Raw genomic sequence first — 23,533 nt, forward strand, 5'->3', positions numbered from 1 at the left:
TCTATATTTGTTATGTCTGTGTGGTCTAATGTATAGTTCAAAGTCATTTTTTCTTTGTTGACTTTTTGCCTGGATGATCTATCCATTGAGGTAAGCGGGGTGTTAAACTCTGTGCTATTATATTACTGTCAGTCTCTCCCTTTATGTATGTTAATACTTCATTTATTTAGGTGCTTCTATGTTGGGTGCATGGATATTTACACTTGTTATATTATCTTGATTTGATCCCTTTATCATTATGTATTCCCTTACTTTGTAACTTGCTACAATCTTGATTTTAAAATCTATTTTATGATATAAATATTGCCTCAACCAGCTTTTTCCCCCCACTTCCATTTGCATGGAATAGCTTTCTTTATTACTTCCTTTCAATCTTTGTGTGTCCTTTTGTTTGAAGTAGGTCTCTCAAAGGTAGCACATAGATGGGTGGTTTTTTTTTAATTCATTCTGTTATCCTATGTCTTTTGATTGAAGCATTTATTCCACTTACATTTAAAGTCACTATTGATAGGTATGTACCAATTGTCATTGTGTTGTTTTCTGGCCGTTTTTGTAGTTCCTCTGCTTCTTTCTTTTCTTTCTTTGTGGTTTGATGGCCTTTTTGTGATGCTTGGATTCCTCTCTATTTTGTGTATCTATTACTGATTTTGGATTTTGGATTACCATTAGATCTATATGTAACATCTTATGTATATAACAGTTCATAAGTTGACAATTAAATTTGAACACATTCCAAAAGCACTCAATTTTTACTACCCTCTCCACTATTGATGTCATATTTTACAACTTTTTATTTTATGTAGCCCTTGAATAATTTTTGTAGATATAATTGATTTAACCTCCATATTGGCTTTATAAGAGGTGATTCTACCACCTATAGTATGTTTCCTTTCACCTGTGATGTTTTTTTTTTTTTCCTTTCAAAATGTTCTTCTTTACATTTATGGCCTTTTTTTCTCCACTTAAAAGAATTCCGTTTAACATTTCTTGTAAGGCTGGTTTAGTGATAATGAACTCTAACTTTTGTTTGTCTAGGAGACTCTTTGTCTCTCCTTCTTCTCTAAATGATAACCTTGCTAGGGTTAACCTTGCTTGATTGTGGGGGTTTTTCCTGTCACCACTATGAATATATCATGCCATTCTCTTCTAGTCTACCAATTTTCTGCTGAAAAATCTGATGCTAGTCTTAGAGGGTTGCCCTTCTATGTAATTCTTTTCTTTTCCTATTGTCACTTTTAATACTTTCTCTTTATTACTACATTTTCCACTTTAAATGTTACTATCCTTGTTGTGGCCCTCCTTGGGTTCATCTTGTTAGGAGTTCTTTGTGCTTCTTGGACACCTGTTGCCTTTCCCAGATTAGGAAAGTTTTCACCTATTTTTCTCTCTGTTCCTTTTGGGATCAAAACAGTTATTTTGAAGTCTTTCTTAACTAGAATGTAAGATTCCATGCCTTTGAGCTTTGTCATTTTAGAATTATTACTATCTTTTGGTGATAACATATTTTCTTGATTGTCTCTGTTTTTTGTAGACTTAAATTGCTGCTTTCATATTTGAAATAACAGCCACTGCTTTGTTAATTGCCTTCAGATAGGGTCTCTGTCTTTGGTTGTGTTATTATTTGGGGGTTTTCTCTGCCTTTGTATGAATACACCTATTACACTTTTATTGGTTCTTCTTGAGAAATTCTTAATCTTTCAAGGATTTTAATTTTTTAAGCAAAATTCTTAAACATTTTTTATTTTTTCAGATATGGCACTTCAACTCAAACTTGTGGTTTCTCCCTTACCTGTAGGCCCTGGCCTGTTTTCTGGGCATATTCTCTGTCTACTGCAGTTTACTCTCACTCACACAGGAGTTTATATAAGATGGCTACAGAGTTGGGGAGGTGTGGGTAGTACTCAGGGCATTAGGCCTACTCTATCTGCAAGCACCTCTATCACCATGCGTGGTACTCCCAAAGGCTTGTTGTGGCCTTCCTGCTAAGTCCATTCAGCAGGAACTGTGTCTTGTTATTCTTACCTGCATTTTTCCTGACCTTTTCCCTCCAGCCACTCCTAGAGGCTCCCAACTCAGTACTTTGGGTGCTTTTGGAAACTGTTTTTCCAGCTGTGTCCTACACCACTGGGGTAGCCAGGCACTTACTCACTGCTTTCCTTTTCCCTTTGCTGCCACTTAATAGTTCAGCATTGTGCAATATTATCTTTGAGGGCAGTGGAGAGGAATAGCATTGATGAAGTTCTATGTACCATCTCTACTGCATCTAAACTTGTAATTTGTGTGGGTGCTTGTGCACACACACCACTGGTATGCTGGAATCTCCCCTCAGGAAGACTGGCCTTCTGAAATTTTCTTGTCTGTGGTTATCTTCCCAACTCAGCACTCTCAGGTTTGTTTGTTCCCTGCTCCCCCCACCCCCAAAAAGAGGGGTTTAGAGCAAGTTTGCTGCTCTGCTGGTTCCACAGTTGATACTGAAGTCTGTCTACCTGCAACTGGATGCAGAGGTGGGCAAAACTCCTCTTGAGTCCTTCAGCATATGGTGCTGGATCCTATAACTCCCACAAAAGTACATTTATTCATAAATAAATGTCTAACTCTTTGTTGAAAATGGGGAACTGAAAGGCAGAATGTCCTATTTTTTAACTTTTTTAATTTTAATCTTCAGAGAGAACATAAGGGGGGAGAGAGAGAGGGAATCCCAAGTAGGATCCATGTTTGTATGAAGACCTATGTGGGGCTCCATGACCCTAGGATCATGGCCTGAGCCTAAATGAGGCATCAGATGCTCAACAGACTGAGCCACCCAGGCATAAAAGACAGAATGTTTAAACCACTCTGATGCTTACATCACTCCTATAATCTTTAAATTATCAACTATATTTTACACTATATAACCTTTCTCCTATACATATTTTTAGTTATGCTTCTAATGTCTTACTAAAATAAACAAATAATGTAATAATGTAATGTTTTTCTGGTAACTCCTTTCTAACCTTAAGTATATTACATCTTATTAAAGACAATTACTTAATTTGACATATTTTCCTACATAATGATTTATTATTTGGGCTCAGCTACTTAAACACTTAGTATGCTTTTCATATATGCTGAGTATTAATTATAACAAGCTCTTCACTTTGAGTTTGTTTTAAAATCCCTATAACAAAAGGTAGTATTATTTCCATCTTATAGATAAGGAAGCTGATATTGAGATGATATACCTAAGGAAACAAGGATAGTTTTGAACTGGGATTCACTGACAAAATATAATCTGCCCTTTCCACAACTGTGATATTTCCTTTATGCTGGCTACCTCAGTACCTTTATCATGCTTGTGTGGAGAAGGAATGAGGAGAAAAGAAAGTACCCCTAAGTTTAATAAGACATGAAACATGTCAGAGAATAATAGATAAACTCACCTCCGTTACAGAAACAGAAATAGAAGTTAATAAACATGTCGCCGTTTGCTGTGTAAAGACTTGAAAAGGTAATATGATTATGCATCAACTGAAACACTGGGTCACTGGTCTAAGAGGAATCAAGGGACTAATTATGTCAACTTGCAGAGAGAAGAGTGGTGGAAAACAAAAAAACACAATGTTCTGTAATAACTAACACCAAAATTGGATCAGAAACATACACTGAAGTCCTCTCAACTAGGGGAGAGACAGGAAGACCATATAAAAGGGCAAGCTGCATAAACAGACACATTTGTAGGATTAGCACTTTAATAAAAAGGAAGGAAAGGGAGAATAATGCTAAACAAAGCTTAGTGACAAAAAGAAATAATGTCTTTTCTGATTTTTTCAAGTCAGAAGTTGAGGTCCAAACCAAAAAGTATACTACAGGCAATGGAGCCTAGAAAGTAGAGAAAAACAGGTCGCTGGTGGAAACCTTCACTACAAGGTCTTCATTAATATTGGAAATTATAGAAAAATGATTCATCACCCTGGAAGACAGGGCCTTGAACAGTTTAAAAACATCAGAGCCGCAAACAATAAAGCTGAAATTCTAGGTGCGGCTTCTGCTAGGCAGACAACTGTAACTCCAAGCCAAGCCACAGCAGAACACTCCCAGGACAAGACAAGGGGACAGAAGGTTGTGAAAGTTTGATTGTCAGGGCCAAGTGGAGGTTCAAGACTCATATTATATATACTGGACAACAGATCTTTGGCAATAAGCTGCATTCTGTACTCACCAGTGGTTAGTTCCAGAGTTGTGTTGTTTTGTTTTTGAGCTATATATAAAGAATATAGGATTCCTAAGGAATTAAGGATTAATTCCTTAATCATGGTAGGAATTAGGCTGAGTCTGTGTATACTGGCTGAGAAGGTCTGGAGAAAAAAAAAGGCAGAAGTTGGCATTGTACATTAAACAAAGCCTGTTCCAACCCCTAATTCTGGCATCTGTCTACAAGAGTCTTCTGACTTACAAATTACTTGTCAATCACTGATAAGCTAGCTAACTTACCAGTATTTCTCCTATAAGCCCTTTAAAAGCAAATTTGTATTCATTCATATGTGTTCCAGTAGGTTCTTTTCCCCCTTTCATAACCATAGAAAATATATTGTTAGTATATAGATCAGTCATATACTGAAGTGTATCTACATAGAATTTAAAAATACTTACTGCATACTCTGGCTTTATAGCACTATATAAGGAATATCAATTTATAGCACTTAACTAATACTGTTCTAAAAAGATTCCTGTAGGTAGTTGCATTTAACATGTATTACATTTATTGATTGATTGATTGATTGATTGATTTTTATTTAAATTCAAATAGTTAACATACAGTGTAGTCTTGGCTTCAGGAGTAGAACCTAGTGATTCATTTCTTACATATGACACCCAGTGCTCATCCCAAAAAGTGCTCTCCTTAATGCTGATCACCCATTTAACCCATCCCTCACCCACCTCCCCTCCAGCAATCCTCAGTGTGTTCTCTTATGGTTTGCCTCCTTCTCTGTTTTTATTTATATTTCCTTCCCTTCCCCTATGTTCATGGGTTGAGATTCTCAAATTCCACATGAGTGAAATCACATGTATTATATTTTCTTTATCCTTTTCATACCTGATTATATTTGTTTATAAAAAGCTCTCTTAATTCCTGAGAACTATTTCTTAAGAACTATTTCTTAAGGGTTTTTTTTGTAATAAAACATTGATGAATGGGTACCTAGATTATTAAAATTGAGTCCCACAAGTATTTAACTTGTATACACATACTGGAGAGACAGATGGATAAGAAGCTATAACCACTGTTAAGAATCTGTCTAGGTGAAGAGAAAGAGACCTATTCACAAATAACTTCAGTGCAAGTTCATAGGGACAAATACTATAAAACAAGTATAAAAATTTCCTGTGGGAGCAAAAAGAAAAATGTGATTGAAATTATGGGTTGGATGTTAAGAAAGAGAAGCCTTGCAAAGGATATGAAATTTGAGTTATATCTTTAAGGATACTTATATCAAGAAGGCAGAGGTGGAAAATAAAAGAAAGGGAAAAGGAAAGGTTATTTTTAACTAAGAAAGGAAAAAAAATCCAAGACCTAAAATTGCATGTTTTATTCCAAGGACAAGGAATAGTATCCTGTCTGGAGTATAGAGGGGTAAGAACAGAGAGACTTTTAAGAAGTCATTGCTAAGGTTCTACAAAATGTGTTCAAGAAGCGTTAAATGGTGGTAAAATAACTTATCTGTCTAAATAAATTACGTAAGAAATATTTTTGATCCAGATGAGGGAATTTGTCTAGAAGAATGAAGGTTGGTAGGAAGAGGGTACATTTGCATGTTGTCTGGATCATACTATCAAAGAACTGGCTGGTCTTCATTTTATTCCACAGTCAATTGGAGTCAAAGGAAGACTGCATGTTATAGCTTTAGAGAATGAGTGAAGAAAAATTGAAAAACTAGGACTACAGGAAAAAGAAGTGGTATCAGGAAAGACAATAAATTTGGTGTGAGAATTATGGTACAGATCTTGATCTGAGAAACGCAGCTAGCCTCATGTCTAGACTACATTTCCCAGAGTCCCTTGTTGTATGAACCATGGATCTGAGCTCTGTGCAAGGAAATATAACTGGCATGATGTGTACCACTTCCAGGTCTGACCAAAACATCCTCCTGTGCATATTTCATGTTCTTTCTCCTTCTGCCACTAATGAAATTTACTGTGCTGCCCCAAAAGAATAGATGATGCTTCAGTTCCTGGATATCTGAGAACCAGATATACTTACCTTGGTTGGTTATTTGATCTGTAAACATCTAGTGTTTTTGAGATATTGGAGTCTATTTGGTTCTGTTCTCTGAAACAGTGTAATGTTCCATGAGAGATAAATAAGCAGGGTCCCAAGATAATATGGAGAAGAAGCAACTAATTCAGGATGAGAGGGCTAAGAAAGCTTCCAAGAAGTTTACCTTAAAGTGAGATAGGGAGTTTGAAGAGAGAAAATTATTGGGAAAGTCATTCTTAAAAATAAGCATCATCTATATATGAACACAAGATTGAAGGCCAGGATTTTTGTGAATTTCTTGCCTTTTGGATTCTAGGAAGCAAAGACATCCATTAGTTGGTCTTACTGAGATGTAGTAGTTTGATTATAGATTATCTGGTTAAAAATAAAACAGAACTATAAGCAGTTCTTTTGTCCCTAAGATCAAGTAAGTTTTATACGAGTCTTAAAGATTTGAAAGCCTTAAACAAGCTTTAATTCACCCACCACCCGCCCTAGACTAAGTGGAAAAGCAAAAAGTGGGTCCTCAGACCAAAACAAACAACAACAACAAAAACAGTGGTTTCTCACCCCTCTAGTAAGGGAATTGAAGAAATTGTCCACAGAGAAGGGGAAATAAAAGTATTTTGACAAGCTATGGTGCCAAAAGAATTGGATTTTTCCTCATTTTGTCAGAGGTGAAAAAGCACTTTCTAGTAAGTGCAAGATAACAGCACAGATCAAATTCATCTTGTTACCTGAATTACCCTTCTTTGCATTTTATATAAATTTTAAAACCAGCTTGTTAATTTCCAAAAAAAGGAAAACAGGTAGACATTTTATTGGGATTACATTAAAGCTATATGTCAATTTATGTAGTACTGACATCTTTATAGTATTGAGTGTTTCAATCAATAAACATCATAAATCCCTATACAGACTTCCCTTGCTATCTGAAGTGCAGTGTTCCTATGAAATATTTCATTAGCTGAAATGACCTAAAGCAAAGAAGCAAGTGCCATTAATTTATATGGAACATGTTTTAAGCATTCTCAAACCCAAAAAACAACCTATCTTAGGCTTTGCTGGTACCTTAGGACACCTCTTGCTAACAGACGCACAAAAGAAATTGAGATAAAGCACAAATGCTCACAGACACAGGTCAAAACTATAGCTGCTTGATGCGGATGCTAAGTGTAGGCAAGGGGAATATGTGTGATGGTACTATTCTCGTTTTTCACCTTTTTGTTGTAAAAGTGAAAATCCTCTTCAGATTTCTTTGGAGTAGCAAAAACTGGTACTAATGTAAGTCTTTTGTAAAAGCAAAATGGTATAACACAAACTTTCAAAAATGGACAATACCTGTGTACAGGTCTTCTCTTGCTCTTATGCCACTTTTTAAAATTATTATATAGAGTAGTGGTTCTTGAGCAGCTTTATGGGATTTCAAAATTCTGATGTAGATACAAATGTTTGCTGGGTTTTATCTACTGTAAGATAATGTTGTCACTACTTCATTGATAACTTTTTGAAACGCCATTTCTACTTTGTTGCTGAAATAGAAACATGGTATTTTTATATACTGATCTTCTATCCAGTGACTTATCCATTCACTTATTAATTTTAATAGTTTATTCCCTTGGATTTTCTTGATTCAGTCGTATCTTCTATTAATAATGGTAGATTTGTATCTTTCTAATTCATATATATATGAATTAGAATATATATAGAATATACAAATATATGAATTAGAATATATATATATATATATATATATATATATATATATATATATATATAATTTCCTTTTCATGACTTACAACACTGGTTAAGATATTTAACACAGCTCCCTCTCTCTGACCCTCCCCTGTTCATGCTCTGTCTCTCTCTGTCTCAAAAATAAATAAACGTTAAAAAAAAATTAAAAAAAAAAAATGGGGCGCCTGAGTGGCTCAGTCGGTTAAGCGGCTGACTTCGGCTCAGGTCATGATCTCGCGGTCCGTGGGTTCGAGCCCTGCGTCAGGCTCTGTGCTGACAGCTCAGAGCCTGGAGCCTGCTTCGGATTCTGTGTCTCCCTCTCTCTGACCCTCCCCTGTTCATGCTCTGTCTCTCTCTGTCTCAAAAATAAATAAACGTTAAAAAAAAATTAAAAAAAAAAGATATTTAATCGAAGTGTCACAATCTGATACCCCCTGTTATTCCTAATCTCAAGCAGTTTTCAGTATTTCACCATTACGTGTAATGTCTGCCAAACATTCTTTTTAGAGATACCATTATCAGATTAAGGAAATTACCTTATATTCCAAGTTGATTGTTTTCACTACTGAGTGAAACTTAACAAATATTATTTATACATCAACGTAATAACTTGCTTAGTAAATGTGTACATTTTCTCAGATAAGTAGTTTTTCCAGACAAAAGATGTTACACACTTTAAAAATTAGATTTAGGGGCACCTGGGTAGCTCAGTCAGTTAAACATCCAACTGCGGATCAGGTCATGATCTCACAGTTTGTTAGTTCGAGCCCTGTGTTGGGCTTTGTGCTGACAACTCAGAGACCAGAGACTGCTTAGGGTTCTGTGTCTCCCTCTCTCTCTGTCCCTCCCTGACTCACACATTCACTCTCTCTGTCTCTCCCTCAAAAAAAAAAATAAGCATTTAAAACAAATTTTAATTAGATTTAAAACCCACTGAAACTCTTCACATGGCAGATTTTAATTTATGTTACAAAATTCTGTTTCTAACTGTCTACATTTATACATCCATAAAAGATAAGAGTTTTGATGATCCATATCTGTATCACATAAGAGTAGAAACATTGCCCATTTTCATAATGTTTGATCATCCAAATGTTGGCAATACATTTTCTTGGCATGTCTAAACAAATGAGCAGCATCTCATAAACTCCTAATAAATTCATGAAAATTAGGAGCACTGTTTTGGAGGGCAGTTTAATCCTATCTATCAAAATTACTGCATTTATATCTTTTGCCTTAATCATTCCACTTTTGAGAATCTACACTTCGTCCATTTAAATATTTTCAAAGTGATATGTGTATGTCATTGTAGCTGTATTTATTGTAGCAAAAATACAAAAGGAATTGCCTGGAACATGGGGGGCTGCAGTGAAAAAGGAATGTCAAAAGTATGCCCCATGACATAAAGATTCTTATTACATTAATTCTGTTTACATTCATTTGGCAAGAACAGGGAAGATGGCCAACTTTGGCCCTAATGAGAGAAGGAATCTGAACATAATTCTTTTCCAGAGAATTAAACACTGACGAACTACAATAGGCTTTACCACAGTCTTCCTTTAAGATCAGCAAATCTTGGATTCTTCCTTCTCTTACTTACATACTCACCTCCTCCCAAGGTAAACTATACAATCTTCCCTCTCATTTACTACTTAAGCTCAAATCCTAGGTCTAGGAGTTCTCCACCTGCAGACACCCTCTGCCAGATCAATCAGATTCAGAGCAGTGAAACAAGGAAAGCCTACCTACCATGAACACTTCTACTCAGATGGAGAAACATACACTCATTGTTCATATTTAGCAATGCCAGTTCATATTGGCCATATACAGAAATGGGCTTCTTTCCCAGTTGAAGGGAATAATCCTGGATAGGGCTCTGATTTGTCCTCCTGAAGGTAATCCCCAGTCCATTGTTGTCTATGGTCCTTGAATCCACTCACCTCAAGGTAATTCTTTTTCCATTATCTTCAGAATATGCTCCAGCTGAAGAAAATGTGTGACAATATTACTTTTTGAGTGGTGAAAATCTTTCTCAGCCCATTTTCTGACCACAGAGAATTGTAAGCACAGTAGTCTATTTTAGTCCACACTAGTGTTCCTCTTGATAGTAAAACTCTTTCCAATAATTTATTGGCCTCTAATTTCAGTCAATATTATGTACAAACAACCACATTCAGAATTTTTCTCAAGGCATGCCTCTCTATATATAATTGAAGACACCTTGAATGGCCAGGACTTTTTTAAGAAAGTCACATTCTTACTCTTTTTTCACAGAAATTGTCTTTCCAATGAAAAGCACAGACTTTCTGCCACTTAACCTGTTCAGATATTTTAGCAATTGTTATATGGTCCATATGTTTTATACCATCTTTGCCACAAGGCTGATTTCAAACACTTTTTCTCTAACCTTTTCCTGTTAGAAATCAAAACACAACGTGCCTTGCAAACCTCAAGTCTTAACTTTCAGGACTGTCTCTCATGCTTTTCATTTCTTCTCTCAAACTGGCAATTTCTGCCCTCGGCTTATCTCCTCATGTAATTCCTTTTCAAGGATAGTCAACAGTAGACAATTCACGCTACTAGGGTCTTCCAGCATTTCCACCAAACTATAAAAGACATTACCGACTTTCCAAAGTATTGCAGGTGACAGTTTTATCATTCTTTCTCCTTCCAGCTCTAACAACACTTATCTTTCCCCTCACTTACTTGGGGAAACTGGGACTTATAAAGTAACCTGAAACCATGGGGCATAGAGATAATTTTTCCTACTCTCTTGATAGCGTTTGGTCAGGTTTCTCACTCTCCTTGTATCACTGTATATGCCTCTAATAATACCACTACCCTCTTAGTACCATTATCCAATTGGCAGCAGGCTGGGAAACAAGATAGCCAATTTTGTTCACTTTAAAATGTATACAGATGGACATAGATATATGGCTCTGAGTTATTAAGCCTCCTCCATCCAATAAAGCTTTGGCTTTTTGTTCATACATTTGTGTCTGTTATTTTGTGCTGATTTTGTCAGTCAAGCTCTATCATGACTATTATACCTAGAGAGATTTTTCCCATCTTATTTCACAATTTAAGATACTTCCTAGAGATTTGATGTGGTTAGAGACTTACCCCTGGATAAGTGTTTAAACAAATTGATACATGTTAAAAAAAAATGTTTTGATGTTTGATAAAACAAAATTCTATTATTCTCTTAACGTTTCTTTTCTTTCTTCAAAAAACCAAAAATTATATTTATTTTAACATTTTTGGTAAGCTATAAATGATTTGCCTTTTTGTATTTGTAATATGCCTTTTTTTATTTTATTATTCTGAAAAGCAAGGGCAAGTACTTAGTTGGAATATTCTTTTAGCTCCTCTATCCTGTACATGAAAAATAAATTATTTTAGAGTGAATCCTTGGACTCTTAGCAGTAAAATAACAGAAAATTGGCTGGGGCTTTAAGTACTGGCTATCATCCTCATTCTCAAGAGCTCTGCAACCCTAGCAAAGTTCTATAGATGCTACAGAAAAGAAGTGGCTATCTACTTAGTAATTGCTGTCACAATTTGGTCCATTAGTACCTAATTTTCCCCTGCCTGAATTTATCACTATATAAATGCAAATGTAAACATTTTCACAATATTCTAGGAACTCTTAGAATAGATTATGCATAAAGTAAGTTGATTTATTAATCAATATATCAACTCCCAAGTATCAAACAAAGGTAGTTATCTGCCATGTTGACTATTTGTTTCCTGAATTTTGTACACAGATTTATCCAACTTTAATTTTCAGGTTCACCTCCCATTGTCAATGTTAGAACAAACAAATTTTAATTATATAATAAGAAACATATAACTAAAATTAAGCTATGCCTTGTATAAGAATATGTAACATATACCTTCATTTAGAGTCTAATAATGCTCAGTCATGTCAATTAAAATATAAGTATTTTGATTTCCATCAAGAATATGAACAAAAACATCTTAGGGGATTATGAAACATGGAAACTAGATAGAGCTTTCCTTAACTATGATGAATAAAAATGAGTAATATAAGTTTTTGAAAAAAATTTAAGTGCATATTTATATAGTAATATATTTCTCCATATATTTTCCAAATAATTTTTGGGAAATGAAAATTTATCATATTTACACAAGTGGTAAATTAGAAAAGGATTTTCTATGTGGAAGAGTCTAATATTTATAGAAAAGACTTGTTTTATACAGGCATTTCTTTCTTTGTTCCCACAAGAATGTAACATTTCCTGAAGTGTGGAATTTACAATTGGAAAATAAACTCTTAAGAGCAAAGTGATTTCTTTACTTATATTTTGGGTTTAAAAGGTAAAAGCTCTATTTTAGCTCAAAAAGCTTTTCTCATATGCTTCTTGGGCATATTATTGTAATTTGAAGAGGTTCTGAAAATAGAGGCAATAAGACTGTTTCTGCTTACATGCTGTGAAATTCTCCCCATAAGATTTTTAAACTGAACTTGCTCAACAGGCAGAGAGAACCGCCTTCTTTTTCAAAGACAGAGGAGGACTTGTTCAGCAAGAGGAAAAGGCAGCATAGCAGTTTCTGAAGGGGCACGTTGAGTGCTCCTGTGATTGCTGCTCCTATCAATTGTTCTCCTCTCATCAGAAGATGCCAAAGAAACACAACATGTGCATGTCACAGGGAGAGTAAGTTTAAAGCAGAAGCTAACCTAAGTGGCTGGAAAAAAACATCTTCAAAAGAGAAGATCATTTGATTTATACGTTTTGTGGTCTAAAAGTCCAAAAGGACCAGTGCTTAGCATAGCAGTATTTTCCTCAGTCTGCTGCAGGTAAAATTGAAAATAAGTTCCATTCTCCTTGAAACAAGGTTTCAGACTTACTTAAGCTTTGAGGCTAGGTTGGGGGTGAAGTGATAATAGAAACATAGGGAAATATTTTCTTCTATCATTCAAGGTTTCTATAATAATGCAAACTTTCAGCCCTTCAATAAAAGCAAAAGTTACTTTACAAGAAATATACATTTTTGAATTGTAATCAGACTTCCAAGTCAAAAGTCTTTTATGTATTTGCTAAGCACTCTGCTAACACACTGATTCAGTTTGTGGGCTTTTGGGTGTGGGAGTAACTGAAAGGAGAAGATCAATTAGCTCCAACTGAGAATGTTTGCATACATGTATTTGTTATGGACTGAATGTTCCCTAAATTTCATTTGTTGAAATCTAATTCCTATGGTGATGCTATTTGTAGGTGACCTTAGTAGAAAAGTCAGAGAGCTACCTCCATCTCTGTCTGCCATGTGAGAACACAAGGAGAACTCAGAAGTCTACAAATAAAACAAGAAGTCACCATGCTGACAACCTGATATCTGAGTTCCAGCCTCCACAACTTGAGAAGTACTTTCTGTTCGTAAGTCCTGCAGTCTATGGTATACGGATAGAGCAGCTAAAATTAAGATGCTTTATCCAGGAATTATTTGCATGCACTCTGCAGTGTGAAGAGCTGGCTGTGAATACATGAAGGGATAAAGGTTGCTGAAGAAGTTAGACAAATAAAATGACTACACAGGACAATTTGAATGTGAAGTGCCTCTAGAAAGAAGTGACAAATGGCATCATAACGCAGTGCTTAGAACTACTCCAGAATATAAAATTAACCCTCAGAAAGTGTTCTGAATGTATAAAACTAACACTGGTATCAGAAGTAGTGGGTGATGGCAAACCTTACCCACTTCATCAAAATAGATTCTGGAGGAGACATGGAATAAAATGCAACAATCTTCTTAACAGCTTTGAGTTTATTATTATAAAAAAGTAAAAGAATTAATTCTTTATCTTTTGACAACACTGTATGCAAAAGCACCAAGAGAAGAAACATTGTACATCCCGTTCCTGTAAGAACAGGTTGTCCATGAGATTATAAGAATGAGAAGATTTATGTTCACCCAACACCACATCTCCTGACACCCATCTCACTTCTGATGCAGCAATGTCAGGTCACATTTTGCAAGCAGATCATCCACAACTTGTTAAAATGTACTCCACTCCTGCTGGGGATCAAACATTACCCACAACAGGGCATAAGTCTTAAGGAACTTAGTGACTCCATCAACTGTAAAACATTTGTATTATAGGGATCTCAGAAAAAGAAGAGAGATAAAGTGGGCAGAAATTTTGAAAAAAACTGAAAACTTTTGTAATAGGGGGAAGGAAATAGATATCCAGCTTGGAGGCACAGAGATCCCCCACAAAAAATTCATCCCAGGGAAGTCCACCACCAAGCCCCATAGTAATTAAAATGGCAAAAAGTAGAGATGAAAGAAAGCAGTTACATACAAGAGAAACCGCATAAGGCTCTCAGTGGATTTTTAGCAGAAATTTTGCAGGCCAGAGGGAGTGGCATGATATATTCAAAGTGCTGAAAGGGAAAAATCTGCAGCCAAGAATACTCTATCCAGAAAGGCTATATCATTAGGAATAGAAGGACATATAAATATTGTTTCTCAAAGAAAAACTAAAAATTCATGACCACTAAACCACCCCTATAAGAAATATTAAAGGAGACTCTTTGGGTAAAATAAGACCATAAGTGAGAGTATTAAAATTAAAAAAAAAAAAAACAAAACATTAAAAATAAATATTTTGATAAAAATCAGGGGATTCACAAAAAAGATGTAAAATACGACACCATGTATCTAAAGCATGGCAGAAGAGGAATAAGAATGGTTTCAAACTTAAGTGACCACCTACTTCATATAGACTGCTATATACAGAAGATTTTGTATACAAACCTAACGGTAACCACATATCAAAAACCACTAATGCATATGCAAAAAAATAAAGAAAAGAAATCTGTATCACTAAAGAAAGCCAACAAGCCATGAAAGAGAACAAGAAAGGATCAGAGAAAAACCACAAAACAAGTAAAAAATAGCAATAAATATTTATCAAGAATTACTTTGCATGAAAATGGACTAAATGCTCCCATCAAAAGGACAGAGGGTGACAGAATGGATAAGAAAACAAGACCCGCCTATATGTTGCCTACATGAGACTCATGTCAGACTGAAAGTGAGGGGATGGAGAAACATTTATAATGGAAACTGATGTCAAAAGAAATCTGGGGCAGTAATAGTTATATCAGACAAGATAGACTTTAAAACAAAGACTGTAACCTGAGGGAAAGAAGGACACTATATAATTATAAAGGGAACAATCTAAGAAGAAGCAATAATTGTAAATATTTATGCACCCAACATGGTAGCATTTAAGTGCATGAAACAAACATAATGGCAATGATCGATAGTAATATAATAATAGTAGGGGACTTTAACACCCCACTTAACATGAATGGATAGATCATCCAAACAGAAAATCAACAAGGAAATAGTTTTGATTGGGCAAGATGGATTTAATAGACAAATACAGAACAGTCCACCCTAAAACAGCAAAATAAACATTATTCTTAAGTGTACAAAGAATAGATTAGGCCACAAAACAAGTCTCAACATATTTTTAAAAAGCTGAAGTCAGGGGGCACCTGGCTGGCTCAGTCGGTTGAGCATCTGACTTTGGCTCAGGTCATGATTTCGCGGTTCATGAGTACAAGCCCCGCATTGGGCTCTGTGCTGATGGCTCAGAGCCTGGAGCCTGCTTCAGATCCTGTCTCCCTCTCTCTCTCTCTCAAATAAATAAACATTTAAAAAAATTAAAAATGTTGAAGTCATACCATGCATCTTTTCTGAACACAATCCTATGAAACTAGGAATCAAGCACAAGAAAAAAATCTGGACAGAGCAGAAAAAATACATGAAGATTTAATAACATGCTACTGAATAATGAATTCATCAATCAAGAAATCAAAGAAGAAATAAAGACAAATGACAAACACAATGGTCCAAATCTTTGGGATTCAGCAAAAATAGTTCTATGGAGGAAGTTCAGAGCAATATAGTACTACTCAAGAAGAGGGGGGAAAAAGCCAAAAACAAAACACCTAACCTTACACTTAAAGGAACTAGAAAAAGTAGAAAAAACAAAATCCTGCAAAAGGAAAATAAAGATTACAGCAAAAATAAATGATATAGAAACAAAAATAATAGAACAGATCAAGGAAACCAGGAGCTGGTTTTTTGAAAATATCAGCAAAATGGATAAACTTCTAACAGACTCAGAGAGAGAGAGAAACCCAAATAAAATCACTAATTAAAGAGAATAAATACCAATACCAGAGAAATACAGTTCTAAGAGATTATGAAAAATTATATGCCAACAAATTGGCCACCTAGAATAAATTGATTAATTCCTAAAAACATATACCCTACCAAAGTTAAAGCAGGAAGAAATAGAAAATTTGAACAGACCAATTACCAGCATTGAAATTGAATCAGTAATCAAAAAGCTCCCAACAAAGAAAAACCCTGGACCAGATGGTTTCATAGGCTAATTCTACCAAACATTTAAAGAAGGGTTAATACCTATTCTCAAACTATTCCAAAAAAATAGAAGAGGAAATAAAGTTTCCAAATTCATTCTATGAGGCACATATCACCCTGAAGCCAAAACCAGATAAAAACACCACACACAAAAAAAGAACACAGACCAGTATATCTGATGAACAAAGATGCACAATTTCTCAACAAAATATTAGCAAACCAAATATAACAATGCATTTAAGAAAGTCATCCACTACAGTCAAGTGGAATTAATTCCCAGGATGCAAGACTAATATTTGCAAAACAATGTGATATATCACACCAATGAGAAAAAAGATAAAAACGTATGATTATTGCAATTGATGCAGAGAAAGCATTTGACAAAGTACAACATCCATTCAGATAAAAACCTTCTCCAAACCAGATCTAGAGGTAATATACCTCAACATAATAAAGATGTTATATGAAAAACCCACAGTGAACATCATACTTAATGGTGAAAAACTAACAGCTTTTCTCCTAAGGTCAGGCACAAGACAAGGATGCTTATTCCCACCACTTTTCTTCAACATAGTACTGGAAGTTCTAGCCACACAATGAGACAACAAAAAGAAATAAAAGGCATCCAAATTGGTAAAATTGTCAGTATTTGCAGATGACAGGAAACTATACAGAAAACCCTAAAGACTCTACCGAAACACTACTAGAACCAATAATGAATTCAGTAAATTGCAGGATACAAAGTTAACGTACAGAAATTTGTTGCATCCTTATATAGTAATGAAGGAGAAGAAGTGATATTAAGAAAATAATCCTATTCGCAATTATACCAAAAATAAGTAAGACAGGGGCGCCTGGGTGGCTCAGTCGGTTGGGCGGCCGACTTCGGCTCAGGTCATGATCTCGCGGTCTGTGAGTTCGAGTCCCGCGTCGGGCTCTGTGCTGGCAGCTCAGAGCCTGGAGCCTGTTTCGGATTCTGTGTCTCCCTCTCTCTGTCCCTCCCCCATTCATGCTCTGTCTCTCTCTGTCTCAAAAATAAATAAACGTTAAAAAAAAAATTAAAAAAAAAAAAATAAGTAAGACACCTAGGAATAAGCCTAACTAAAGAGGTGAAAGATCTGTACTATAAAACACTGTTGGAAGATATTCAAGATGACACAAAGAGATAGAAAGATATTTCTTGCTCATGGACTAGAAGAACAAGTATTGTTACAATGTCTATGCTAGTCAAAGCCATCTACACATTCAATGCAATCCCTATCAAAATACCAACAGCATTTTTTTCACAGAACTAGAACAATCCTAAAATTTATATAGAACTACAAAGACCCCAAATAAACAAAACAACCTTGATAAAGAAGAACAAAGCTGGAGACATCACAATTCCAGATTTCAAGTCATGTTACAAAGCAGTACTAATTAAAATGGTATGGTACTGGAATAAGAACACATGGAATAGAATGAAACTGGGCCACTTTCTTTCACCATATACAATAATAAAGTCAAAATGAATTGAAGGCCTAAATGTGATACCTTAAACCTAAAAAATCCTTGAAGAGAGCACAGGCAGTAGTATCTCTGTCATCAGCTGTAGAAACATTTTCCTAAATCTGTCTCCTGACACAAAGGAAATGAAAGAAAAAATTATTGGGACACCAAAATAAAAAGTTTCTTCACATTTAAGGAGATAATCAACAAAACTAAAAGGCAACCCATGGAATAGGAAAAAAATACTGGCAAATGACATAACTGATAAAGGGTTAATATCTAAAATATATGAAGAGCAGATACAACTCAACACGCAAAAACTAAGTACTCCAATTAATAAATGGGCAGAACACATTAGCAGATATTTCTCTACACACACACAGTGGAATATTACTCAGCCACAAAAAATAATGAAATCTTGCCATTTGCAATAACATGGATGGAGAATATTATGCTAAGTGAAATAAGTCAGAGACAGGTAAATACCATATGATTTCACTCATGTGTGGCATTTAAGAAACCAAGCAAATGAGCAAAGAAAAAAACAAAAACCACAAACCAAGAAATAGACTCTTGATTATAGAGAACAGTTTATTACCAGAGGGTGGGTAGATGGGGATTAAAGAGTATACTTTTCATGATCAAAAAAAATGCTAATACAGACATAATGTTCTGTAACACAACAAAAAAAATGGTAAGCCACTTTAATGTTAGAAATCTAAACATATTTCATTTGGGAGCTAAAAGGGGAAAATAAAATTATAACAGAATAGATATAGAGCAATGGCTTCCAATGAACTCTATTCATCTATCCCCGTGGCAGTCAAAGTTTGGTTGAAAACCAGTAGCATTGGATCACCAAAAAGCTTGTTAGAAATGCACAATCTTGTGTGCCTCGTTAGATATGGAGATTCTACAATTTAACAAAATTCCCAAAGTGAAAAGCAAGCTTGATTTAATAATTTACATATAAATGTTAGCCTTTTCTCCATCCTTACCTAAGTTTTCTCCTTTCCCTCCTGTTTTTGGATCTCTTCATCTTTTTTACTTTGTGTGGTGGGTATTTTTTCTTCTTTTCATCGTATCTTGACATGTTTTGTTTTGTTTTCAATAATTTTTTGGCAATGCTTTCCTAAATGTATTCATGATCTTCCTTCTGTCAATAATGGTCTCCTGCCCAAAATGCTAGTATTGTAACTGGATAAAAATGTTATCTCATTGAAGACTGGGATAATTCACTTTTGCAACTCTCATCACAGTTTCCACAACATGTCTTACATTAGCTATATTTCTCTTAGACTTTAAATGAAATCAATAAAGGTCAACATGCTTTCACTAAGTCCTACCCAAATCTAGGCTGACACATAGTGTATAAAAAGTTTCAAAGGAGGCCTACCAAGCTCACCTTATTCCTGAATAAACTGCCCTTCCCCAATTGGGACACCAGGTGAAGTTTTTAAAAGAAGCCTATAGATATTCATGGTCTAAGTAGCACTTCCTACCAATCCCCAACCCCATGACCTCAGAAACTGCCTGAGAGAAATCCCAAGGGGATGCTGTAAGGTTTTCCTTCTTCTGAAAGACCAATAAAACTCATCTCATGTTATCGTACATTGCTGTACATCTTAGTCACTGCCAAAAATCCAAACCAGAAAGACCATCAAATCCACAGGCAAATGTTAGATTACCTCCACACAACTCATCATTAACACCATTTCCCCTCTGGCTATGATTTCCCAACCACTATTCCCTTTGTAATTTGTGTCCTCATATCTGTAAAATCTAGTGACCTTCCACCTCTTTTTTGAAAGCTTCTTTCATGTTATTTGCTCTCATCAAAACCACGTGGAAACAACCAATTGTTTGAAAAGTCAAAGAGGGAACAAAAAAAAAAAATACATGGAGACAAATGAAAATGAAAACACAATGATCTGAAATTTGGGGCACACATTGAAAAAATTTTAAGAGGGAAATTTATAGTGAATACGAGCCTACCTCAAAAAATAAGAAAAATCTGAAGTAATCTAATGTTAAACCTAAAGCAAAAAGAAAAAGAACAAAAAAACCCCAAAGTTAGAAAAAATAAAATAATAAAAATCAAAGCAGAAATAAATGAAATAGAGTAACAATAACAACAACAGCAACAAAACCAGGAAAGAGCAAACGGCAACAAAACCAGGAGCTTATTCTTTGAAAAGATAAGCAAAATTGATAAACCTTTAGCCAGATTCATCAAGAAAAAAAAAAGACCCAAAGAAATAAAATAAAAAATGAAAGAGAAATAGTAACAACTGACACCAAATAAATACAAAGGAATATAAGAGACTAATATGAAAACTCACATGCCAACAAATTCATTACTAGCAATGAAATTGAATCTCTAATAAAAAAAAATTCCCAACAAACAAAAGTTCAGGACCAGGTGAATTCTACCAAACATTTAAAGAATAGTTAATTCCTATTCTTCTCCAGTATTTCAAAAGACAGAAGAGGAAGGAAAGCTTCCAAATATGTTCTATGAGGCCAACATTACCCTGATGCAGAAAATAGAGAAACTAAAAAAATTAAAAACTACCAGCCAATGATTCTGATAAACATAAATGTAAAATCCCTCAACAAAATATTGACAAACCATATTTACCAATACATTACAAGGACCATTCACCACGATCAAGTGGAATTTATTCCAGGAATGCAAGGGTGGTTTAATATTCACAAATTAAACAATGTGATATGCACATTAAGAAAATGAAAGACAAAAACCAAATGATGATGTCAATAGCAGAAAAAGCATTCAACAAAGTTCAACATCTGTAGGACAGCTGACAATACTGACTCCATCTTTGGCCCTCCATTTTGTTCATTTCCACACAATGACCCATTTCAAGGTTACATGTTCCAGGTCCCTTGGAGGTTAACATGTGTCCTGACCAGAATATCGGAAGGCTTGTTTTGATCTTTTTAAAAGTTGTTTAGATACACAGTAGCAATAACATTTTCTTCTCCACTGGCGCCCTTTGACTTACAGATGGCACCATGAGATCTGTTAAATGTTAAACCTTTTATTTCACCCCAGTGACTTCTGCACATCCCCTCACTCTATGAAATCTGTGGACTAAGGCCTTAAATTTGTAGAGAATAGCTCTTCAGCTCCTGGATTGTCATCCCTCTGTCAGTAAATTACCCTAAATAAAACTCTGTGTAAACTGTATGAAGTTGACTGCTTAATTTTCCAGTCTTAAATTACCTTGTCAGTTGGTAGAATACCTTACTTTCCCTTCTCCAGTTTCTAACATACATCCGCTCATAATAAAAACTCTCAATAAAGCAGGTTTATAGAAAATATACCTTAACATAATAAGGGCAATACATGAAAAACCCACTTCTAACATCACACTCGGTAAAAAACTGAAAGCTTTTTCTCTAACATCAGAAATAAGACATGGATATCTACTCCTGCCACTTTTATTCAACACAGTACTGAAAGTCCTAGCTGCAGCAATCAGACAAGAAAAGTTAAAAGACATCCAAATTGGTAAGAAACAAGTTAAATTATCACTATTTGTAGATGACTAGATACTACATATAGAAAATCCTAAAGACTCCACCAAAAGACTATTAAGAGTTATAAATTAATCAGAAAAGTTGCAGGATATAAAATTAACATACAAAAATCTGTTGCATTTCTGTACACTAGTAATGAAGTAGCACCAAGCTCAATTAAGAAAACCATCCCAATTATAATTGCACAAAAAAAATACCTAGAAATAAACTAAGTAAGAAAATACCTCTACTCTGAAAACAGTAAAACTTTAATGAACAACAATGAAGATAACACAAATGGAAGGATATACCATACTTATGAATTGGAACAATTAATTTTGTTAAGATATTTATGCTATCCAAAGCAATCTACAGATTCAATACAATCACAATCAAAATAGAAATATTTTTCACAGATCTAGAATAATCCTAAAAATTTTATGGAATCATAAAAAACCCTGAAAAGCCAAAGCAATCTTAAAAACAAGAACATAGTTGGATGTTATCATAAGCCCCAATATCAAAATATATTATAAATCTATAGTAATCAAAACAGTATGGTACTGTCACAAAAATAAACCCACAGATCAGAATTGACACATAGAACAGAATAGAGACCCAAGAAATAAATTCACCCTTGGTTAGTCAATTAATCTGTGACGGGGGAATCAAGAACTTACAATAGGAAAGAGACAGTCTTAAATGGTGTTTGGGAAACTGGACAGCTACATGCAAAAGAATGAATGTGGACCACTTATTATGCCATACACAAAATAAACTCAAAATGGATTACAGACTGAAATTTGAGATCTAAAACCATAAAACTTCTAGAAGAAAACAGAGGCACTCATCTCTTTGACACTGTCCTTAGCAACATTTTTCTAGATATGTCTCCTAAGGCAAGGGGAACAAAAGCAAAAATAAACTATTGGGACTAAACCAAAATGAAAAGTTTTTCACAGAAACCACCAACAACATGAAATGCAACCTACTAAATGGGAGAAGAATATATCATTTTCAAGTATTTCTAAGGGGTTAATATCCAAATTAAATAAAGAATTTGTAAAACTCAACCCTCAAAAATAGTCTGATTTTAAAATGGCAGAGGACCTGAATAGACATTTTTTACAAAGAAGACGTAAAGATGACCAACAAACGCATGAAAAGATGCCCAATATCACTAATCATCAGGGAAAGACAAATCAAAGCCACAATGAGAGACTGTTTACCTTATATCTGTCAGAATGGCTAGTATCAAAAAGACAAAAAATAGGGGCACCTGGCTCCTCAGTCAGTAGTGCATGTGACTCTATCTTGGGGTCATGAGTTAGATCCCCACACTGGGTGCAGAAATTATTTACTTATATACATGCAAACATAGACAGACAGATAGATAGAAAATAGCAAGTGTTGGTGAGGATGTGAAGAAAAAGGGATGCTTGTGCATTGTTGGTGGGAATATAAATTGGGATCATGTGGGAAATACCACACTATCTACTAGTTCCACTACTGGGTATTTACCCAAAGGAAATGAAAACGCTAAATGAAACAAGGATGTTTACTGCAGCATTATTTGTAATAAACAAGATGTGGAAGCAACTTAAGTATCTATTGATAGATAAATGGTTATGAAAGTGTAGTGTGTGTGTATATGTATGTATGCATATATATGTATATGCATAACATACCCACAATGGAATATTAGTCAGCAATAAAAAAAGAATGAAAGCTTGCCACTTGCAACAACATGGATGGATCTAGAGGGTTCATGCTAAGTGAAATAAATCAGATAAAGACAAATGACATTGGATTTCACTTATATGTGGAATCTTAAAAACAAAACAAAGAAACAAAAACGTAGAAACAGACCCACTAATACAAAGAACAAATTGGCGGTTGACAGACTGGAAGGAGGTGGAGGAATGAGCAAAATGTGTGCAGAGGCATGGGAGGTACAGGCTTCCAGTTATGGAATGAGTAAATCACAGGGTTGAAAGGTACAGCAAAGGGGAATATAGCTGATGGTATTGTAACAGCAAGTGGTATCTGCACATATGGTGAACAGAGACTAAGGTATACAGTTGTTGAAATCTATGTTATACACCT

The sequence above is a fragment of the Panthera tigris genome, chromosome A2 (genome assembly GCF_018350195.1).
Source record: "Panthera tigris isolate Pti1 chromosome A2, P.tigris_Pti1_mat1.1, whole genome shotgun sequence".
Lineage (NCBI taxonomy): Eukaryota > Metazoa > Chordata > Mammalia > Carnivora > Felidae > Panthera > Panthera tigris.